Below are 22,790 nucleotides of genomic sequence, written 5' to 3'. Positions count from 1 at the left end.
CAGAAGAGACAGAAGATGACCGACTTTCCATTGAAGAAGCCTTGAACCGTTTGAATAAAGGTAAGAACAAAGATAGGGCTCAGTGCTTATGCCCCAATCCAGCAAAGAAGTAAATACATGTAAATCAGCTCTTGTATGTTTGTCTCTTGCTGGATCATGAACTGGGAATAAAGCTGGTGCATATCTGAGGGTTAGTACTGAACTGCATTGTTTCCAATATGATGTGCTTTTGAATGTGTACTCCTATTCATCTTTTAGCTCATCAAGCCATGCTTTAAAATGGTGTTTACATGTGACTAGGGTTGGGTAAGGTCCTTACCGTAAGGATGTTAATACTTGGATGCTCAGTTGAAGTTTATCCCATTCTCTTCAGCTGTTTAAAGACTGCCCCTCTTTCTGATTTACTGCCGCTGAATTTTGTGCCATCTGCAGATTTCAACATGCTTCTACTGAACCAGTCCAAAACCATTGGTGCCTTTCATTGAGTTCTGTGGACATAGTAAAAAAAAGCTGCCATCTGGTTTTTCTCTGGATGTTAGGATTGTTGAAAACAGATTTGCTCTCCACCGTAACAATGTCTCTCAGCATACCACTTTATTTCCCCCCAGATAGGTGGCTACTATTCACTTGTAGGAAGATGTGCTTATTTAGATTACAACATTGCAGTGGGAGCAAACCCACCTTTCTTCTCTCAAGAGGGTTAGTCTAGTTTCTGTTGTTACGGAAAAATCCAGGTGGGAGGCTGCTCAGAGCCCGTGGGTCCCTGCGGAACAAAGAAGGAGACCAGCCACCAACCGGAGCAAATAGCGTAGACCAAAGTTTATTGCGCAACAGGTTCAAAGAGGAATTGAACCCTGAGAACGGGGTGACAAGGACTTTTAAAAGTTCCTATCTTATCCCAGCAGACAGTTCGCTAAACATCACCACTCCATCAGAAAAGGGGATATTTCCGTTCCACCTTAAAAGGGAGCAGGCTTTGTGAGTCAGAGTCTGCGTATTTCCTGTTCACAGGATGTTTATGTTTTCTATTGCTTTCGTTTTCTCTCTGTGTGTCGTAGACACTAAAGCAGGCAGTCATGTTTTTCTGTGTTCTGATCAACGCTGAATAAACTTGTAAATAATGCTCTCCTGAGTGCAACTTTTTGGCTGTGCATTATCTGCTGATAGAGTGTGCATGAGCTCTGGAATGTGGCAAGATATTTTCTAGAAACTCATGTCGCTGCGTGCCTACGGGAGGTCGATGGATCGTCCGGCAGACGGCTTGGGGGCCTTGATGGACTTTACCTCCCTGGCAGTATCCCAACAACAGGTTATGGGCCCAGATTCACAGCACTTACAGGAGAGTAAGACTGCGACAGACTGCTGAAAGGTATGTGGAGGAAAAGCGAAAGTGAGGCTTTTCGTTGCCGCGGCAAAGTCTCTTTGAACTCCGGCTGGCCTAATGGATCTGGAAGCCGCGCCAAAGGCTTCGTGATTAATGAGCTGCTGAGATAAGACGTCTCTGAAGTGAATAAGACTCACGGCTCAAATAAAAAGCTGGAATGGAGTTTTTCCAAGCTTCTGAAGCTGCTGAGTGCCCAAAGTTAAATCGGCACAACTATCAGACCTGGGCAAAGTGGTGTGAGAGCTTGCTGCGTCAGTTTGGAGTGTGGCATACTGTGTGTGAGGCCCCTCCAGTTCCTCTGACAGATAGATGGAAGGCCGAAAATTTAAAGGCGATAGACATAATAGTCTTGTCCGTCTCTCTGGAGGAAATTAAAACGTTAGCTGGCAATCTGACTGCACGTAAGATGTGGAATGCTTTGAAAGTAGCCCATTTGCCAGTCATCCCAGCCCAGAGTTTGACTGCATCGGAGGTCCTGGCTGTTTCCCAGAATGCGAGTGAATGCAGGGATGCTGAGGGCACCGATTGCAAGCTGCAGGGGGAGCTGACTGTCACGTCATCCCAGGCAGCATTCCAGCCTCCAGGGGGAGCCAAGGAGTTGGCAGCTGAGAGCTCTGTTTCTCATGGGAGCCAAGGTCATCGCCTTTGCAGAGGCCGGAAGGGGCAAAGGTAAACAGAGGCAGACGCCTGCAGATGGCCAGAAGCAGAGGGAGGGTGAAGAGCCCATGCCAGAGAAAAACAAGGCTTTGTTTGCTGGCACAGCTTCACCAAAGGCTAAAGGCAAGTCTGATGGCCAGGAGCAGGGGGGCAAGCTGCCAAAGCCCACGCCGGTGGAAAACAAGGTTTTGCTTGCTGGAAAAGCTGCTCCAAAGGCCAAAGCCAGATTTGTTGCTGATTCAGGCTGTACCCGCCATGTCTCAAAAGACCGCCATCTCTTTATCTCCTTCAAACCTCAAGAAGGTGAGATCCACCTGGCTGATGGAAAGACATTGCGAATCGCAGGAGAAGGGACTGTGAAACTGGCAAGTCTGCACACTACCATCAAAGATGTACCAGCCACCAACCGGAGCAAATAGCGTAGACCAAAGTTTATTGCGCAACAGGTTCAAAGAGGAATTGAACCCCGAGAACGGGGTGACAAGGACTTTTAAAAGTTCCTATCTTATCCCAGCAAACAGTTCGCTAAACATCACCACTCCATCAGAAAAGGGGAGGGTTATACATGATTAACATAGGAGGAATGTGTTGGGGTAACATGCAAATACAGGATATGTCTTGGGAAGTACATTTTAAGCACCTACTGCAAGAGGAGAATAGAACTTTGGTTTGCATAGTCTGCCGCCTGGGTAAGTCCGGAGGAGAGCTTGTGCCCAGCGATTGTCACCTACGAGTAAAGTACCTTCCTGTGAGTACGTGACCTCCTGCTTGGGGAATTCTGGTGGGGACCGAGGGGTTCCCAAGTCCTGGGCCAACGAAGCAGACTGGCGGTGGAATGAAGAGAACCGGTGAAACCAGTGATTTGCTATGAATTTCCAAGTGTTTTTAGGCGTTTTTAATACAGACGGTTCTTTTCGGAAGTGGCCTGGCCTGACACTGCTACATTTTTGCCAATAATCCTGCCGTCCAGTCAGCGCTCCTCTGTATAGCTCTGCTGGGGCTGACCTGGGCAAGAAAACAGAGTTGCAGCGGTCCTGCAGTCCGTGTGAGATAGAGGGATAAATCAGTCCAGAGGCAGTTCGTTGCTATCTCTAAAAACGTTTTATTTACAAGCCATAAATCAGTCTCATTCCATCGGAGCTTTCCGGCATCTTTCCCGTGCTAAAGCACACACAGTCTCTCTGCTGCGTCTTTCAGTCTAAAGTGAAACCAACTCACACAGACACAGACGGACAAAGCGTCTGACGTATGGCCCTGCATCAGGCCCCTCCCCAGATACAGGGCACCAAGGAGTTTTAACCCTGTAAACTCCAAACTCCACATACATTGTATCTAGTTTTCGTTGGATTAACAGGGTAACGAGGTTTCGATTGACTCAGTCCATTGTTCTCGCAGCGGGAGCTGTCATCACCTTGTCAGCGCTCAGTGGAGCGTGCAAAACAGCTCGAGCTGAGCTGCCTCTGCAGAGCCATGGCATTGCTGCGATTGGCTGAAGGGCTACATTCAACACAATCGGATTGGCTAGGGCGCATCCTCATGAAAATACATTGTTCATTCATAAAATACATCGATTGTGTAAAGCATCGGGATACGGGGTCAGAAATGGTGCTTTATTCTTGGGGTTTTGGAGAGATCTATGAGAGATCTTCGAAATATGTGGTTTCCAAATCTTTTATGGACTTTTTTCTTATCATACCATAGATATGCATGCCAACCAAATCTATTATCATAACCTTCCAAATCTAACAATTCTGTATTTTCTATTTTCATCCATTCCTTCAACCAACAGAGGCACGATGCTTCATAATACAATTTCAAGTCCGGCAGGGCGAAGCCTCCTCTTTCTTTAGCATCTGTTAATAACTTAAATTGTATTCTTGGCTTCTTACCCTGCCAGATATACCTTGAAATTATCTTTTGCCATTCTTTAAATATTGCTGCCCCTTTGATTATTGGAATTATCTGAAACAAAAATAACATCTTTGGTAGCACATTCATCTTTATCGTTGAAATCCTTCCCCAAAATGATAACTTCAACCTTCCCCATACCTCTAGATCTCTTTTGATACTATTTCACATTTGTGTATAATTGTTTTGAAATAAATCAATATTTTTGGGAGTTAACCAAATTCCTAAATATTTAACTTTCTTAACCACTTCTATACCCGTTTGTTGCTGCAATGTTTCAACCAATTCCTGTTCCATATTTTTGGCAGTTATCTTAGTTTTCTTTTTATTCAGTTGAAACCTGCCACTTGACCGAACTGTTCTATTTCCACTAATACTTCTTTAATACTTAATGATGGTTCTTCAATTGTTAATACCAAGTCATCAGCAAAGGCTTTTACCTTATACAGTGGTACCTCGCAAGACGAATGCCTCGCAAGACGAAAAACTCGCAAGACGAAAGAGTTTTCGTTTTTTGAGTTGCTTTGCAAGACGAATTTCCCTATTGGCTTGCTTCGCAAGACGAAAACGTCTTGCAAGTTTGTTTCCTTTTGGATTTTCAATGCATTCCTATGGGAAACCGTGCTTCGCAAGACGAAAAATTCGCAAGACGAAAAAACTCGCAGAACGAATTAATTTCGTCTTGCGAGGCACCACTGTATTCATTTCAACTGACTGTCACACCCTTTATTAACTCATTTCTTCTTATTGATCTTAAAAAAATTTCCAGTACCGATATGAATAATAATGGTGAAAGGGGACACCCTTGTCTTGTGCCTTTAGTAATTACAATATTCTCTTTTTTAAAAAATATAATTTTTATTAACAGGCCAATCAAATCACATTAATTCCAAATCATATTAAATCCAAATTATACAGCCGGATTTTTAAAATTTTTGTTGGGGGTACCCATACTTCAAGTTTCGAAAGGGGTCAAAACATCACTCTTGCTGCTGCCTTGATCAAACAGTTCTATCCAGTTCTGTCCAGACAGTCTTTTTGTTATTTTCTTCATCTTCTTGTTGTTATCATATATTCCTTTCTTTGTGATCTCTGATAATCTTCACAAGCGGGTGAAAGACAAACATCTCCTGTGTGGGTTTTACACTCTCCAAAAATCATATCACATAAAGGACAGACGCCATTTCCACACCTCCGTTGAAAACATTCCCACAGTCTGTCCGTTGATACACAGGCTTGCAAATCTATATCTCAGAGGGCCCTGCCAGGTCAAGATTACGTTCCGATAACCATACATTCACATTCCAATGACCCTGGTCCTCCTCCCTCTCGTCCTCCTTAGTCAAGCCTGCTTCACGAAACTCCATTTTTAACTGCGTCATAAAACTTTCCTTTCATTCCCCGGTATTTCCACCAGACCTCTCCTCAATCAATAATTCATTCCCACACAGTTCTTAGTCTCCTGCTTGTGATTAATAATAGCAACGATTCTTCTCTCTATCTGTCTGGCGGGGAGGGTTATTGGTACTCACATAAGGCAAAAAAAGAAAAGTTTTTTCCTCCCCTCCCTTTCCGTTTCACTCCAACATACCAATCTCTTGATGTTGATTCTTCATTTGATTTATTTTCACGCCCGTCGCTCCGCTGACAGAGATCCCATTAATCAGCAGTCTTTACTCCCAATCTTCACTTGATGTATGTGCATTAGCTTCTCCAATTATGTATTTCCAATTAAATATTTCGAGCTAATGCGAACCAGTGCGCTAATTGGAGACAGCGTCAGGAAGAGCCGACTTCACTCGAGGGCTTCGTGCCAAGTGTCCACACCCCCTTCTTTCGAATCCGGGGGTGAATTATGGACAACGCTGGCAAGGCAGTCCCCCCCATCCCCTTGGGGGGGGCAAGGAAGGCTGCATAATTCCCATAGCAGCCTCTTAATTACCTCGTGTGGGTCGGAGAGATGTTATTGTCGGCCATCTTCCAATGCGCCCCCTGGTGGCCCCCCGTAATTACAATATTCTCTGTTGTTATATTATTTACAATTAATCTTGCTCTTTGCTCTGTATATATAGCTTTTAGTCCATTTAGGAAGAATTGACCCATACCCATAAATTCCAAATTTTTTAACATAAATTCCCAAGATATATTATCAAAGGCATTTTCCACATCCACAAAAATTAACATTGCTTGTTTATCATTCCTGGCTGTCAGATATTCAATTATATTAACTATATTTCTTATATTACACTGGGCAACAATTTTTTACTTTTTGAATGTTGTCTAGATTTCTACAAATGATTTAGAGTATTGATGCACTGCTGAATCAGGAAATGGCATCCGTTTCTCTCCATCAGGTCAGGTTTTTGTGCTATGTTGATTTGAAAAAAATCAGATCTTGTGACAAAATCGATTACATTTTGTGGCATTATCAGCTGATTTTTATCAACACCTATCATCCTAAATATGTTTTTAAGAGAAAAAAATGTTTTTCCAACAACATATATTAATTACCTGATAGAAACATTGATTACTGAAAACTGAATGGTGGGCATTGATAAAGGTAAGTACACGTAAATTGCATGTTGCTTCACCATTTTTCAAACTTCAGGGCTTGAACTTCCGTTTCTTGGAACTCCTGGAATGCTCAGCGGCAGGGAGGTCTCTCTTCAGAGTCCAACAGTAGTCAGCCATCATGACTGCGTCCCAGCGATCCTGATACCTGGTCTCCATCTCTCTCATGTCCTGATGGAATCTCTCCCCCTGCTCGTCACTCATTGAACCCAGGTTCTCAGGAAACCGGTCCATATGTGAAAATAGGTAGTGCATCTTGATGCTCATGTTGCAGCCCAGGTTTCTGAAAGCAGTCAGCATGTTGTTGACAAATTCTGCGTAGTTTCTGACCTTATTGTTGCCAAGAAAGTTCTTCACTACCAGAACAAATGCCTTCCACGCTTCCAGTTCCACTTCGTTCATTGAGTTTCCAAACTCTGGATCTCTGATGAGCTGACGGATCTGAGGACCGTCAAAGATGCCAGCTTTCAACTTCTCCATGGTCAATCCTGGAAAAGCCTGGCACAAGTAAGTGAAGCAGTCACCATCCTTGTCCAGAGCCTTGGTGAACTGCTTGATTAAGCCGAGCTTGATGTGCAGCGGTGGGAAGAGTATTCTGTCTCTGTCCACCAGAGGGTCGTTGATGACGTTCCTTTTTTTGCAAGGCACCAATTCCTCCCGCACAGGCCAGTCCTTCTTCGTGTAATGCTGAGCACGGTCCCTACTATCCCACATGCACAGAAAACATGGATACTTGGTGAAGCCAGACTGTTGTCCCAACAAAAAGTTCACCATCTTCAGGTCAACACAAATAAACCACTTATGCTGATCATAACCAATTTTCTCCAGCACATACTTCACCGCTTCATAGTTCTCCTTCAGTGTACTCGAGTGAGCCAGGGGTATAGATGCAAACTGGTTGCCGTTGTGTAGCAGAACACATTTCAGTGATCGCTTGCTGCTGTCAATGAACAGTCTCCAATCTTTGGGTTCGTACTGTGGCACTCCAAGCTTGAGTAGAAGCTGCGCAATATCTGCACAGTACACCAAGTCCTTCTCTTCTGAGAAAAAACGGAGGTACTCTTGATGCCTATTGCGGAAGAAGCTGATGCAAGCACTGTCAGAGAGGAGGTTTTTCCCCTTCAATCTGGATGCCAACAGTTCGGCAGAGTCCTTTGACAAGCTGAGGTCGCGAACTAGATCATTCAACTCCTTTTGGGAAAATGGATGTGGAGCATCATCTTCAAGAACCACTTCTTCTTCTTCATGTCCTTCAACACTGGAGGCATCTTCGTCACTAATATCAGGAAGTTATCTGAAGATAGGCACTGGAATTTCATCACAATGAGCTACAGGACGACGTGCTGATTGAAGATCAGGATACTTGAGGCTGCTCCGGTTCTTTCTGTTGATCCCAGTCACATCAACAGTGCAGAAGTAGCAGTCAGTGACATGGTTTGTCGGCTCCCTCCAAACCATGGGAATTCCAAAGTTCAGACTCCTCTTGCCATTGGTCCACCCACGTAGAGTCTTGGTGCATGCCTTGCACACCATGTGTGGCACCCAAGCTTTATCCTGGTCACCAAGTTTAATACCAAAATAAGCATGGTAAGCACGCCTTATGAAACTTGTGCACCAATTTATGGAAGATTTCAAGGTTTTATGACTTCAAACCGATCCCTTTTCGACATAATCACCCAGAACTATCGGACCTGAATACTTCTTGTCATTAAAATAATCATTTCCAATCAAAACAATTATTCGACATGGCATTTTACCCCCACCAACTTCTTCTAAAATGCTCCACACAAGCGTACATGTGAACAAAAACGTAAAAAAACGACATGTGGCCATAGCTCAAAAACTTGACCTGATTGAGCAAAACCAATGTGATTTTTGGATTCAGCGCATCAGATTCGTCCTAAATCAACTGAAAAAAATGCAGACAACAAATTTGTTGTTGACCAGTGTTATCTTTCATCTGTCTGCCAGGTAGAAAACCTGCTTGGTCTTTGTGTATAATTTCTTTCAATATTTTTTTCATTCTGCTCGCTAATATGCTTGCAAATAGTTTATAATCATTATTTAACAGCGAAATCGGCCTATAATTTTTTATTTGCGTTACATCTGAGTCCTGCTTCGGAATAAACGTAATATATGCTTCTTTCCATGTTTCTGGTAATTCTCCCTTCTTTAAAATATTATTCATAACTTCTTTCAACAGCACGAGTAGGATGTGTTTCATTTCTTTGTAATATCTTGCAGTGAATCCAACCTTGTCAATTCCTTTATAGCATCTTTAATTTCCTCTACCTCAATTGGGTCATTCAGTCTGTCTTTTTTATCAGTCGGGATTTTCTGCACTGCCTTTTTCCTCAAAAATTCCTCTATTTTTTAAACATTACTCTTCTCAGTTCTTATTGGACTTCTGCCTGTCCAGTGTGCTTCCCTGAGCCAAAAACACTGCTTTCTCTCAGTGCAATCTTCTGGGTAAAACTTCAGCTGAGGCAGAAGGAATAGCAGAAATGCAGCGGTGTTGCTGTCGCGGGAGAATAGAGAGTGAAACAGTCCAGAGACAGATTCTTCTTATCTAGAGGCTTTATTATCTACAAGCTGTAAATTATACCGTCAGAGCTTGCACACATCTTTTCTCAAAGCTCAAACACACTCTGACTCGACTCTGACTGAAAACGAAACTAGAATCACAGATCAAAGAAACAGGGACGTGACATCCTGACTGACTCCTTATAGAAAAAACCCTCCCTCAGACACGAAGCACGAAACTCTATAAGTTAACCCTATAATCACCAAACTCTACAGTTCTTTTATATAAATGTCTATAAAAATCCACAAACCCTTTTCTGATTCCTTTCAGATTATCTATTTCATTACCTTCTACAATGATTTTATTAATTGTATTCTGTTCCTTTCTTTTCCTAATTTGCCATGCCAGCCATTTTCCAGACTTATTTGCGAATTCAAAATGTTTCTGTTTAATTCTTTTGATATTCCATTCTACTTCTTTATTTATTATCATTGCAAATTGGGTTTGTAATATTTTAATATTTTGCTTTATTTTCAAATTGTTTGGTTTTTTAATCAAATTCTTCTCATTTTCCATTATTTGTTTTAAGATTCCTTTTCTCCCTTTCCCCCTAAATTTATTTTTAATCGTATTCTGCTGAATAAAGAAACCTCGCATCACAGCTTTGCTGGCATCCCATACTGTGCTCATTTTCATACCCTTGTTACAATTGTTCACAAAATAGTCTGTCAAGTTCTTTTGTGCTTTTTCTATTATTTTCTGATCGTCAAAAAGATTCTCATTTATTCTCCATCGAAAGGATTTTTCTTCAATTCCTTTTATTGCACACTTTATCGCATTATGATCCGAAAGTACCATTGGTTGTATCTCAATTTTTAAAGCTCTTGATGTTAATTCACTAGAAATCCATACCTGATCGATTCTTGACATTGACTGATTTGCTTCTGAATGAAAAGTAAATTGTTTTTCTAATGGGTGTCTTAATCTCCAGATATCTATAAAATTACAATTCTCAATCATAGAGAAAAAAGTCTTAGGCAATTTCCCTTCCTTAACCTTCCCACTTGTTCTTAGTCTATCCATTTCCATTGGCACCACTCCATTCATATCACCCATTATTATAATCTTCTGATCCATAAAATCAAATAACTTTTCCTCCAAGTCTTTATAGAAGTGAGTTTTGTTTCCATTTGGTGCATATACCCCAACTATTATCAATTTTTCGCCTTGCCATTTGACTTGAAACTGCAATAATCCTACCTTCCTCATCTTTAACAATCTGATGAGCTTCCAGCTTGTTTTTTATATACAATTTTTATATACAAAAAAACTCTTCTTGCTTCTGTCTGATGAAATAAATTCGTTTCCTATTTTTTTATTAATTAATACTTTTCTGAGTCTCCTTGCCCCATGAGTCTCTTGCAAGCAAATAATGTCCAAATTCTTCCTCTTCAAAAAATGTTCAATTTTATTGCATTTTTTCTTATTGTTCATCCCATTAATATTCCAGGTCCATAATTTCAGCGCCATCTTGTACTCTTTTTATAATAAAAATAAAATAAAGTCTTAAATCTGTTCTTCTTCTTCTTCCTTTTCTCCTCCTCCTCTTCTTACCCTTCCTCTTCTTCTTCGTCCCCTTCTCCTTGATCCTTTTTATGATCCTTCTCCCCTTCTCCCGATCCCGCCGGACCTCCAGCCCCTGCTCCCGCTCCTGCTCCAGCTACCTCTTCTTCTCCCCTTCCCAGTTCCTTATAACTTTCAAAAACTTCTGTGTTTCGTCTGGATTTGTAAATTTAAACTTCTTCCCTTTGTAAAAAAAAAGGAGATCCCTTCTGGGAATTCCCATTTGAATTCAATTTGATTTTTCCTCAAAGTCTGTGTCAATGGTTTGTAAGGGTCCCGTTTTTTCAATAAACAAAGTGGAATGTCCTTAAAAATAATTATGAAGTTTCCATCAATGCTCAGCCTTTTTTCTCTATTCTTCTGTAATATCAAATTCCTCATTTCTCTATCTTTAAAAATAATTAAACAATCACCTGGGAATTTCTTTGCTTTAGTAGATCTCATTTTAATTAGAAATGCATTTTGAATTGTTTTAGCAACTTCATCCACTTCCATACCTAACCATTGAGCGATTTCTGATGTCAGTTTCTCCCTTATCTTCTCTCCTTGTACCTCAGGCACTGATCTCAGTCTCGAATTCATCTCTCTTTGTCTCAAAACATTCATAGCAATCGCATCCCATATTCCTTCTTGCGTTTTATTGATTTCCGAAACCTCCACTTTGATTCTCTCCTCCTCCTTCTTTACCTCCCTCATCTCCAATTTTGTTCTTTTCATTCCTTCCTCTAAGCTTTGTGTTCTTGTTGTCATATCCTTCCTTTATCCCTTCAATTCATTAACTGTCACATCAATTGTTTTGTCCATCTGCTCCAACCTTGTCTCTAAGTTTTTCTCACTTTGTTTAATGTCTTTCTTTATTTCTGCAAACATCTTTAATATGTCTCCTTTAAACTCCATTTCCTGCTTAGATCCTCTTCTTTCCCCATGTGTCGCTTCTTCACCCACTTTTTTCTGTGTGTGAGACATTTTCTTAACTTAATAAATCCCAATCCAAATTTATAATATCCATAAATTTAAAAAAAATTAAAACTTCTTGCCACTTGTTTGGCTAATCCAACCAATGTAATTGTAATCCATCAAACAAAAGGTTTCTTGCCACTTGTTTGGCTAATCCAACCAATGTAATTGTAATCCATCAAACAAAAGGTTTCTTGCCACTTGTTTGGCTAATCCAACCAGTGTAATTGTAATCCGTCAAGCAAAAGGGGAACAGTCCAAAGAGAGGAATATAAAGAAAAAAGAGAATTCAACAAAAAATTTCTGCCTCTTAACAGGCTAATCCACTTTTGATCCAATTGTAATCCTTATTTTTATAAATAAAAATTGTAAATAAAATTTATAATCCAAATTTAAAGCCACAATTTAAAATAAAGGCTACAAAACCCAAAAAGGATTGCAAAATCCCAAAAAATAAAAATAGGGAAAGAAAAATTTACTAATAATATACTAGTAATAAAAAGGGGAGAAAAGAGAAAAGAAGGGGAAAAAAGAGCAAGCAGGCTGCCAGGGAACTGCAGGCAGCGAGGGAGGAAAGAAAGGGAGGATATAGAGAAAGATCCCCTCTGATTAGCAGTTTTTTGTCCTCAGAGGAGAGAGAAGAGGGGAGTGAGTCTGAGTGGGAGGGGCTACTTCTGAGAGAGAGTGCTCCTCGTCACAGGGAAAGAAGGAAGGGGTTGGGCAAATGGTTGTGCTGGGGGGAGCGAGGGAGAAAGAACGCCAGTCAGAGCAACGCGTCATGACGTTCGGATCACTTTGTTTATTCTGAATGTAATTGAGTCGAGAGGCAATAAAGAGTGTAATTTATGGCCGGCTGCCTGGAATGCTTTCTCTGCTGAGTGCAGCAACACAAAGCAGCTGGAAAAGCTGACAGTTTGCTCCGACTCCACACCAGTTGATGAGCGCTTGAGAAGGGAGGCTCAAAAAAAAGGGGGGGAAATGGAACGTCGTGTTGAGCAGCTGGAGAAGGAGAGAACTGATTTATTGGCTAAATCTGAAGAATTGCGGATTCGTTTGGAGGAAAGTAGAGCCAGATCTGCCGGAGCTTCTGGAGGTCCCCTGACAGGGTCTTTGCAGCTGGTAAGCAAATTTACTGGGGACCCCAGACAGTATATGGGTTTCAAAATGGACATGCAGTATGCCCTGGAGCTGCAAGGAGCTGCCTTTGCTGGGGATGCTGAAAGAGTGGGGTACCTTATAGGCCATTTGACCGGAGCAGCGTGAGATTATGTCCGCCCACTGATTGCTGCCAATAATGATGCGCTGAGGGACCTAAAACAATTCTGGCAGGCTATGGCCGTTATGTTTTCGTTTGAATCGGAGAAGGATGTTACCCAGCAGCAATTGTTGGATCTCCGGCAGGGAAACTTAACTGTGAGGGCGTACTGGTCCCAATTTGCGATGCTAGTTCACAAGCTTGATTGGAACTTAACCTCAAAGCCTGTGCAAGCCTTATTTAAGGCTGGACTTAATTCTGATGTGAAGGATGAGCTTGCCAGGGGCCCCCGTCACAAGGACTTGGATTCCCTCATTAAGGCTGCTCTGGCGGTGGGCAGCAGGCAAGAGCTGAGGCAGTTCGAGAAGGCTGAGAGCAAAGGCCGGCGTTTCCATGGTGATCGCATTCCTGAAATGCCAAGAGAGGGAGAGCAAGGTCACTCTCGCTCGGAGCTGATGGAAATTGACTCTCCCCGCTCGCGGGAAGATTCAAAGGCCCAACGGCCAGGTCACAAGGCGGCAAAAGACTGGCAGGCTGCCAAGAAATGTTTTATCTGCCAGAAACCAGGGCACTTTGCCAGAGTGTGTCTGGAACGTTGCAACTGGCAGGGAATGGTGGGGGCTTTCTCCCAGGGAGGAGAGGGGGGAGTCCAGATGCAGGGAAACGCCAGGGCCTGGCTGGGAATGGAACGGGGCAGCAGCCAGGCAGCAATGGGACCGAGCCAGAGCCCTGACCAGGACACCCCCAACCAGGCATAATCGTGAGGGTGTTGCTGGATCTCCCCAATGGCCATGCTGTGGAGGTCCATGCCCTGCTGGACTCAGGTGCGAGTGCGAATTTCTTCAGCAGAGACTTCGCTGCACACCACCAATTGCATTTACGACCTTTGGACTTTTCGCTACAAGTGACCACCATTGATGGGTGGGAACTCCTGGGAGGGGAAGTGACCCATCAGACCCCCCCCATGAGAATGAGGATTTCGAAACATTCTGAGACTATTGCCTTCCATGTGGCCACGCTGGCGGGTCCGCCCATCATTCTCGGCATGAGCTGGTTGGCCTTGCACGATCTGGTGGTCTCCTGGCATCAGCGTAACCTGACGTTTGGATTGGCGCATTGCTTGGAGAACTGTTTGGGAGTAAAGGAGCAGCGAGTTGGGAGTGCCAGAGTGGCAGCTACACGCGCGGGAGAGAAAGGCTGCATCCCTCCAGAATATATGGACTTGGAGGAAGTTTTCAGTGAAAGAGAGGCAGACACGCTGCCGCCGTAGAGGTCTTATGATTGTCAGATTAACTTGGTCCCGGGGGCCAAGTTACCGGCAGGAAAACTATACTCTATGTCAGATCAGGAGATGGAGGACTTGAGAGCCTTTATCGACAAGAACTTAAGGAGAGGTTTCATCAGGGAGTCCAGGGCAGTGGGCGGAAGCCCCGTGGTCTTTGTGGACAAGAAGGCCACACGGGAGAGGAGGCTAGTAGAGGATTTCAGGCGAATTAATGCCCAGACGGTCCCCATGGCGTTCTCCATGCCAAGAATCGATGACGTATTGGCGCGGGCGAGAAAGGGGAAGGTTTTTACGAAGCTGGATCTGAGAGGAGCGTACAATCTCATCAGGGTGCGAGAGGGTGACGAGTGGAAGACCACAATGTTCACACCGTTAGGAGCATTTGAATATCTCGTGATGCCCTTCGGTTTGCAGTGTGGTAGCCCGTGCTTTCAAGCCTTCATGCACCACGTGTTGGGACCTTTACTCTATAGGAACTGCGCTGCATTCTTGGATGATATCCTTATCTACTCTCCAGACGAAGAACAGCACGTGAAGGATGTGTGGGAAGTTCTTTTTTTTTTTAAATGATATTTATTAAATTTCAAAAGAAAAAGATCACATTAATAAGAAAATTAACAATAAAAAGAAAAATACAAAGTACAAAGTACAAAAAAGAAAAAACAGTTAAAAACAATTCCATCTTTTCATCACTTCTTTTATGTTTACTTGTTTCCCGGACCTCCTCATACCTCCCTCTTTTGTATTCCAGTTCAGTTTGTTAGTCCAGCAATTCCTTTCCCTCCTTTTTAATCCTGATCTTTAATCTTGATGTATTATAACATTAAATTTTTACCTATTAAAAACCAATTTTTCCAATTCTTTTAACCATTACTGCTAGAAACCGCTTAACTTCAATCCGTCATCATTCTAACATTCATGAATTTTACAATATTACTGTAAATAGTCTTTAAACTTTTTCCAATCTTCCCTCACCGACTCTTCTCCCTGGTCTCGGATTCTGCCAGTCATTTCCGCCAATTCCATATAGTCCATCATTTTCATCTGCCATTCCTCCAGTGTGGGTAGATCTTGTGTCTTCCAATACTTTGCAATAAGTATTCTTGCTGCTGTTGTAGCATACTTAAAGAAAGTTCTGTCCTTCTTTAACACCGATTGGTCGACTATGCCCAGGAGAAAGGCCTCTGGTTTCTTCAAGAAGGTATATTTAAATACCTTTTTAAATTCATTATAAATCATCTCCCAGAAAACCTTAATCCTTGGGCACGTCCACCAAAGGTGAATGAATGTACCTTCAGTTTCTTTACATTTCCAACATTTATTATCGGGCAGATGGTAGATTTTTGCAAGCTTGACTGGGGTTATGTACCACCTGTATATCATTTTCATAATATTCTCTCTTAGGGCATTACATGCCGTAAACTTCATACCTGTGGTCCATAACTGTTCCCAGTCAGCAAACATAATATTATGTCCAACATCTTGTGCCCATTTAATCATAGCAGATTTCACCGTTTCATCCTGAGTATTCCATTTCAGCAGCAAGTTATACATTCTTGACAAATTCTTAGTTTTGGGTTCTAACAGTTCTGTTTCTAATTTTGATTTTTCCACCTGGAAGCCAATTTTCTTGTCCAAATTGTATGCCTCCATTATCTGATAATAATGAAGCCAATCTCGCACTTTATTTTTTAGTTTTTCAAAACTCTGCAGTAACAAAGTTGTATCTCAGATGCAGAGTTTGTCAGTATCTTCAGCTCACAGGCAGAGGTACCTGGCCTCCCCCGAGGCAATTGAGCGAGATACTGGATGACCTCTCCGCTGCTTCTCCCGGCAGGCTAGGTCATAAACCGGCGATTTCCCTCATTAGATGTGAGGAAAACACACCCTCTGCTTCTCTCTGCTTCTCTCCCTCCCTGCATTCTCCCCAGGGAGGGGAAATGAGACAGACAGGAGTCCTATTTACATGTTTTATTCCTGTCACTCAACAGTACATAGAAATGCGTCTGCACCCTTCAGTCTCCATCAGAAGAGTCACAACTCCTCCCCTGTACTTCCAGCACAGGTCATATGACACTCTGAGCTAACATCCGGTGCTCAGTACAGAGAATAGGCTCCACCTTTTCCCCAACAGTACATCTGTAAACCACAACATCCTGTTTTGCATTCCAGCCACCTGGAGCTGGCTTTTGCCTTGGTGCTTTTTCCCAACATCCTCCCCCAAAAGCATCAATTGGCAAAACATAATCCAGAGAAGAGAACAAACAGTTGTTATACATATAACAGTCCCCTGTTGTTTTAGTTCCACCCTTGGAACTCCCCACCACTGGCTCCACCAGTGTACCTCTCTGGTTGTCCGGCTTCCAAGGAATGAGTGCTTCTGCACCACCTTGGCCCGCTACTCTCTGTTGTGTCTTTGTCTCTGACTTAGACACTGCTTCAACCTGCCTTGAGTTGTTAACAACAGCAACACACGCAACAGCTAAGTTAGCAAACTCTTTTGAGTACCTCTTTGGTGGCACACCCCCTGTAACTCTCTCAGACCTGCGCATGAGGTTCCGATCCTCTGTGCTCACTGGTTCAACCTTTGGACTCCGTTGAGAAACAGTAGCAATCAGTGGTTCTTCCTTCACCTGTGAAGGTCTATCCATTGTGCGAGATTTCCTCTCAATGACTGTTACAACTGAACTCTCTGAGCTATCACTGTCATCGTCAGTACCACTGTATTCTGTGACATCAGAAAAATCATCATCATCATCATCATCTGAATCGTTTCCTGTGGGAAATGTTTGTACTACAACCCGCTCTTGCTTTGGAGCACTCTCTAGGAACTTTGTGAGAATCACCTGACCAGATTCAGACAAAATTACTCTGTAGAGACCCTTTTCATAACCCACAAAAATGCCTCTGGCATTCTTTACTCCACCTGGAGCTTCTGTTCTCACATGAGACCCGAAAACCTTAAAATAGGCAACAGAAGGTTTTCTATTGAACAGCTTCTCAAAAGGAGAACATCCCAACTCTGTTGAGACCTTTCTCAGCCACACATGAAGATAGGACGCTAGCGATTCGGCCCAATATTCATGTGGCAAACGTGAACTCAGCAATTGCGCATTCATCCCCTTTTGCAATTCTTTGTTCACTCTAACACAGACCCCCCTGTTCCACGCTTCTTGCGAAACTGCAACTTTGTGGTCTATCCCTTTTCCATCCAGGAACTTCTGAAACCTCTGTAACAGAAAAACTTGTTTCTCATCTGTGAAAAGACAATCAATGTTAGCATCATGCATACTTTTAACCTTGTCACAAAACTCCTGAAACTTTTCTAAAGTTTCTTGCGGTTTCTCCATCATATAAACCCAAGAATAATTAGTGAAACAATCCACACACAAAAGGTAATATTTTTCATTGCCCCTAGATGGTTCTAGAGGACCAATCACATCAGCATACACCCGCTGAAATGCTCTGTTGACCTTCTTGGTCTTGGTCACCTTCCTGGTGCTCACACTGGTCACACCTGCAAGAGAGATTTCGTTAGAAACAGAAGAATTACATTTCATGTAATCACTTTGATCAAAAGTCAACAAATACAGTCCATCTTTCTCTTTGGCAGTAAGAAACAGTTCTCCATCTTTGTAGATCTTGCAGCTTTTAGCATCATAGGACAGTTTCAGTCCTTTCTTTGCAATCTGCGACACGCTCAGCAGATTAAATCTCAGTTCTGGAACCAGGTAAACATCACTTATAGTCAAGTTCAGACTCTCAAGATACACAGTTCCAATTCCAGTCGCTTCCAACTCCTGACCGTTGGGCTGTTTCACAGTGAAGCTTTGCTTCCTCAACGTCGAAAATAGTCCTCTGTGCGGGCACATATGAACCGTTGTGCCCGTGTCAATTATGAACGAGTTCCCAACATCTGGCGTGGTTCCTTTCGCCATCATAGCCTTTGCAGGTTTCACCTGGCACTTGGAACGGCTTTTGCCTGATGCCTCAGGCTTCGTAGAGCTGCTCTTTGCTCCTCTTGACTGGCGCGGCTTCTTACAGTTTCGCTGTAGATGCCCAGTCTGTCCACAATTGTAGCATCGGACAGCACTCAATGCTACACCATGCTCCCTAGTAGCATCATCAGTGGGGAGATTTGAACTCTGTTCTTTCCTCCCCCTGTCAGCAACACCCATTGCACCTTGTTCAGGAACACCAACAGTTCCAACAGCCACAGTTCCTGCACTCTCCCCTCTGGGGTCAAAGCTCTCCTCAGCTTTTGATGAGCTCTTAGGAACTTGGCCAGCATCATCTTGGCTCACCCCTTCTGGGGTAGTTATTCATCCAGACCATGATGAATAACTGTCTTTGGTCAGGGAGGTGGGTAAGGCAAAGCTCCTTTCTTGGCATCCATCTTGAAGCCAAGCCTCCAGCTCACACTGTCAAACAAACTGTAAAATCCAACAGTTGTTTTTTTCTTTTCTCACGCAGCAAACTGCAAGTTGTTTACGGTCTTTTGCACCTGGCAGCTAAACTCTGGCTGCTATGGAAAGTCCCTTCCAAGGGCTCGTAAACCTTGTAGCCAAAACATTCTCTTGTTTTGTTTCGCTTTCCCAGGCTGACACTCACAGTCCAGCCCCTTTGCCAGTAACTTTCCAACTTTCCGTTACTTAGCAACAATGCATTTCAATAGGACATCTTATCTTAACCACAAGAATTTGTGGAATGCAGGCCTCTTCTCCCGGAGCTGTATTTTTCCAAGACGCAGCTCCCCGTGAACCAGTGAATTAATCGAACTGCGTTCACACTTTTAGCCCGAAATGCAGCATACCTTGAACTTTGTTTCTCTGGAAAACACCTCTTCTTTCCACCAGCTGTCTGTTGAGCCTCTGGCTTCTTTCAGACGCTTCTCTTCCTCCTTGGAGCAGAGGAGGACAATCCACCAGCCTCTCATGCAGATGTCCGATGAATCGCAACCATCCGAAGGCTGCCATATCTCAGTATCTTCAGCTCACAGGCAGAGGTACCTGGCCTCCCCCGAGGCAATTGAGCGAGATACTGGATGACCTCTCCGCTGCTTCTCCCGGCAGGCTAGGTCATAAACCGGCGATTTCCCTCATTAGATGTGAGGAAAACACACCCTCTGCTTCTCTCTGCTTCTCTCCCTCCCTGCATTCTCCCCAGGGAGGGGAAATGAGACAGACAGGAGTCCTATTTACATGTTTTATTCCTGTCACTCAACAGTACATAGAAATGCGTCTGCACCCTTCAGTCTCCATCAGAAGAGTCACAACTCCTCCCCTGTACTTCCAGCACAGGTCATATGACACTCTGAGCTAACATCCGGTGCTCAGTACAGAGAATAGGCTCCACCTTTTCCCCAACAGTACATCTGTAAACCACAACATCCTGTTTTGCATTCCAGCCACCTGGAGCTGGCTTTTGCCTTGGTGCTTTTTCCCAACAGAGTTAGCTGACAAAAAGTACTTTCAGCGACAGCGCAGTTTCCAATACGGCAGAACCCGTTCCAGGATTTTAAGCGGTGGTTTTTGTCTCCTCTTCCTCTCTTTTTTCAGGGAAATAACGTTCAAACCTTCTCCCCCCTCCTCCCCTGCAATCAAGGGGGGTAAATCACAGTTTTGATGCTCAAATTATAATCCTTTTCCAACGTCTTTTAAAGCTTCCGCTTTCAAGTTCAATGCTTTACTCCGTTTACAAGAGCGGGAGGCAGACTTCCTTTTTATACCTCTCCGCTTCGGTACCGAATTGTTCAAAAGTTTTGTAAAGTTCCTTTAATTGGAAAGTTAACCTACTCACGGATCGTTGTTTCAAAGCCAAATTGTAGCGGTGCAGACCCTATTTCCGTGGAGCCAGTTCCCTCCAGATCAGAGGGAATCCACCATTACCGATGGTGCCACCCCGGAAGTCTCCGACGTGTGGGAAGTTCTAACTAGGCTCAAGGAACATCGCCTGTGGGTGAAACTGGAGAAGTGTCAGTTTCACGCGAGAGAGGTTGAGTTCCTGGGTTACAGGCTGTCGGACAAGGGTCTGGCAATGGACCCGGAGAAGGTCAAGGCGGTGGTGGAGTGGAAAAGTCCGAAAACAAGGAAGGATGTTCAGCGGTTCCTGGGCTTCAGTAACTTCTACCGGAAGTTCATCAAGAACTTCGCACGGTTGACGACCCCCATAACGGATTGCCTCAGTGGGAAGAAGAAATTGAGTGGACGGAGGAGGCACAGAGGGCTTTTGAGAGTCTAAAAAGGGTCTTCGCATCCGAGGAACAACTGCTGCATGTCAACCCCGAACTACCACTGCGGGTGGAGACAGATGCATCGGATCGAGCGATTGGAGCGGTCCTCATGCAGCAGGATGGGGAGGGGGAGTGGCGACCGTGTGCCTTTTTCTCTCGGAAGCTCAATAAATCGGAAGTAAACTATAGTATCTATGATAAGGAATTGCTTGCCATTGTGGCTGCGTTCAAACAATGGCGCCATTTTTTGATTGGTGCGAAGCATCAGATACAGGTGTGTACGGATCACAAGAATTTGGAGTACTGGCAGACAGCGAGAGTGATGTGCCAGAGGCAAATACGCTGGGCGCAGTTCTTTGCCAATTTCAACTTCAGGATTAGGTACGTACCGGGGGAGCAGAACGTGACGGCGGACGCTTTATCCCGTAAACCAGAGTATATGGCGGAGGAAGGACCTCCGGTAGCCAGGTTCATGTTCCCCGAGCAGAGGTGGACTTGCGGGGCGACCTTGGTGAAGGATGATGAACTACGACGATTGATGCGGGACGATGCTTTCGCCAGAGGGAAGTTGGATGAACTTGGGCAAGGGAGAGGGGCTGAGGGAGGTTTCGAGGAGAGAGGGGGGCTTCTGTTTTATCGGGGGGCTTTGTATGTACCAGGGGAACCTCTCCGGGCCTGAATCCTCCGACAACTTCACGACAGCTCAACGGCAGGACATTTTGGGCAACATAAAACAATGTTGTTGGTCACTAGGGAATTTTGGTGGCCCAAGGTGCGGGAAGATGTGAGGGAATATGTGCGAGGGTGTGAGACCTGTCAGAGAGCCAAAGTGGAGAGGGCAGCTCCGGCAGGGTTATTGGAGCCTCTGCCAACACCGGGGAGGCCATGGGAGGTGGTATCAGTAGACTTCATCACTGACCTGCCCCGGTCCAGGGGGAAAACGGCGGTGCTGGTGGTGGTGGATCTACTCACCAAAATGTGCCATTTTGTGGCGTGTTTTCATGCGGTAACTGCAGAGGAGACCGCCAAATTGTTTGTGGAGCACGTGTTTAAGTTGCATGGGATCCCTTCGAGGGTCATTTCGGACAGGGGAACACAATTTACCTCAAGGTTCTGGTGCAAACTCATGAGTTTGCTGCAAGTCGAGGTGAGTTTCACCACCGCCAGACATCCCGAAAGCAATGGGCAGGCAGAAAGGGCCAATGCAGTGTTACAGCAGTACTTGCGCTGTTATGTTGGGCAGAGGCAGAACGATTGGGTGGACAAATTAGCGCTGGCGGAGTTTGCATACAACGCTGAGAACGTGTCCACAGGGATGACTCCGTTTTTTGCTAATCACGGATGTCATCCTAGGGCTTTCCCTGGGAGGGGGGAGGAGTCGTGGAGTGTGCCAGCCGCTGAACAATTTGCGGAGGAAATGGAGGCGATTCAACAGCAACTGTGGTTGAACTTGGAAAGGGCCAAGGAGCTATACAAGAGGCAAGCAGACAAGCATCGGAGGGCAGGGGAAACCCTTCGGGTTGGGGATAAGGTGTGGTTATCGACGCAAGGTTTGCCTTGGAAAGGGGGGTGTAAGAAGCTCAAATCCAGGAGGGTGGGTCCCTTTGAGATCATACAGCAAGCCAACCCGGTGGCCTTCAGATTGAGGTTGCCAGAGAGCATGAAAATTCATCCCATTTTTCTTTTTTTAAAAATAATATTTATTAATTTTAAAGGATTACAAAAAGAAAAAATTAAAAAACAGCATATTAAAAAGATACAAAACATCACATCACAATAATAGAAAAAAGGGGAAAAAACAAAAAACAAAAAATACAAAGAATCTTCCCATAACTTATCTTTCGTTTGCTTATTTCCTTGACCTCCTCACACCTCCCTTTTTTGTATTCTAGTTCAATTAGCTATTTCAGCAAATCCTTTCCATCTTTTCCAATTTTTGTCCTCTATTTTATCTTAATATAATGTAAATTTACTTTCCCTCCTTCACCATTTAGCAATCTATTTTTTCTTAATCCTTTATAGCATTTCTGCTAAAACCACATTATTTCATTCCAACATCCTTCTAACATTCCTTAATTTTACAATGTTTCTGTAAATAAACTTTAAATTTCTTCCAATCTTCTTCCACCGACTCTTCTCCCTGGTCTCGGATTCTGCCAGTCATTTCCACCAGTTCCATGTAGTCCATCACCTTCATCTGCCATTCTTCCTGGGTGGGTAGATCTTGTGTCTTCCAATACTTCGCGATGAGTATTCTTGCTGCTGTTGTGGCATACATAAAAAAAGTTCTATCCTTTTTTGGCACCAGTTGGCCGACCATGCCCAGGAGAAAGGCCTCTGGTTTCTTCAGAAAGGTATATTTAAATACCTTTTTCATTTCATTATAAATCATCT

The sequence above is a fragment of the Podarcis pityusensis genome, assembly GCF_964106645.2.
Source record: "Podarcis pityusensis genome assembly, chromosome: W".
Lineage (NCBI taxonomy): Eukaryota > Metazoa > Chordata > Lepidosauria > Squamata > Lacertidae > Podarcis > Podarcis pityusensis.
This window is presented reverse-complemented; position numbering follows the sequence as displayed.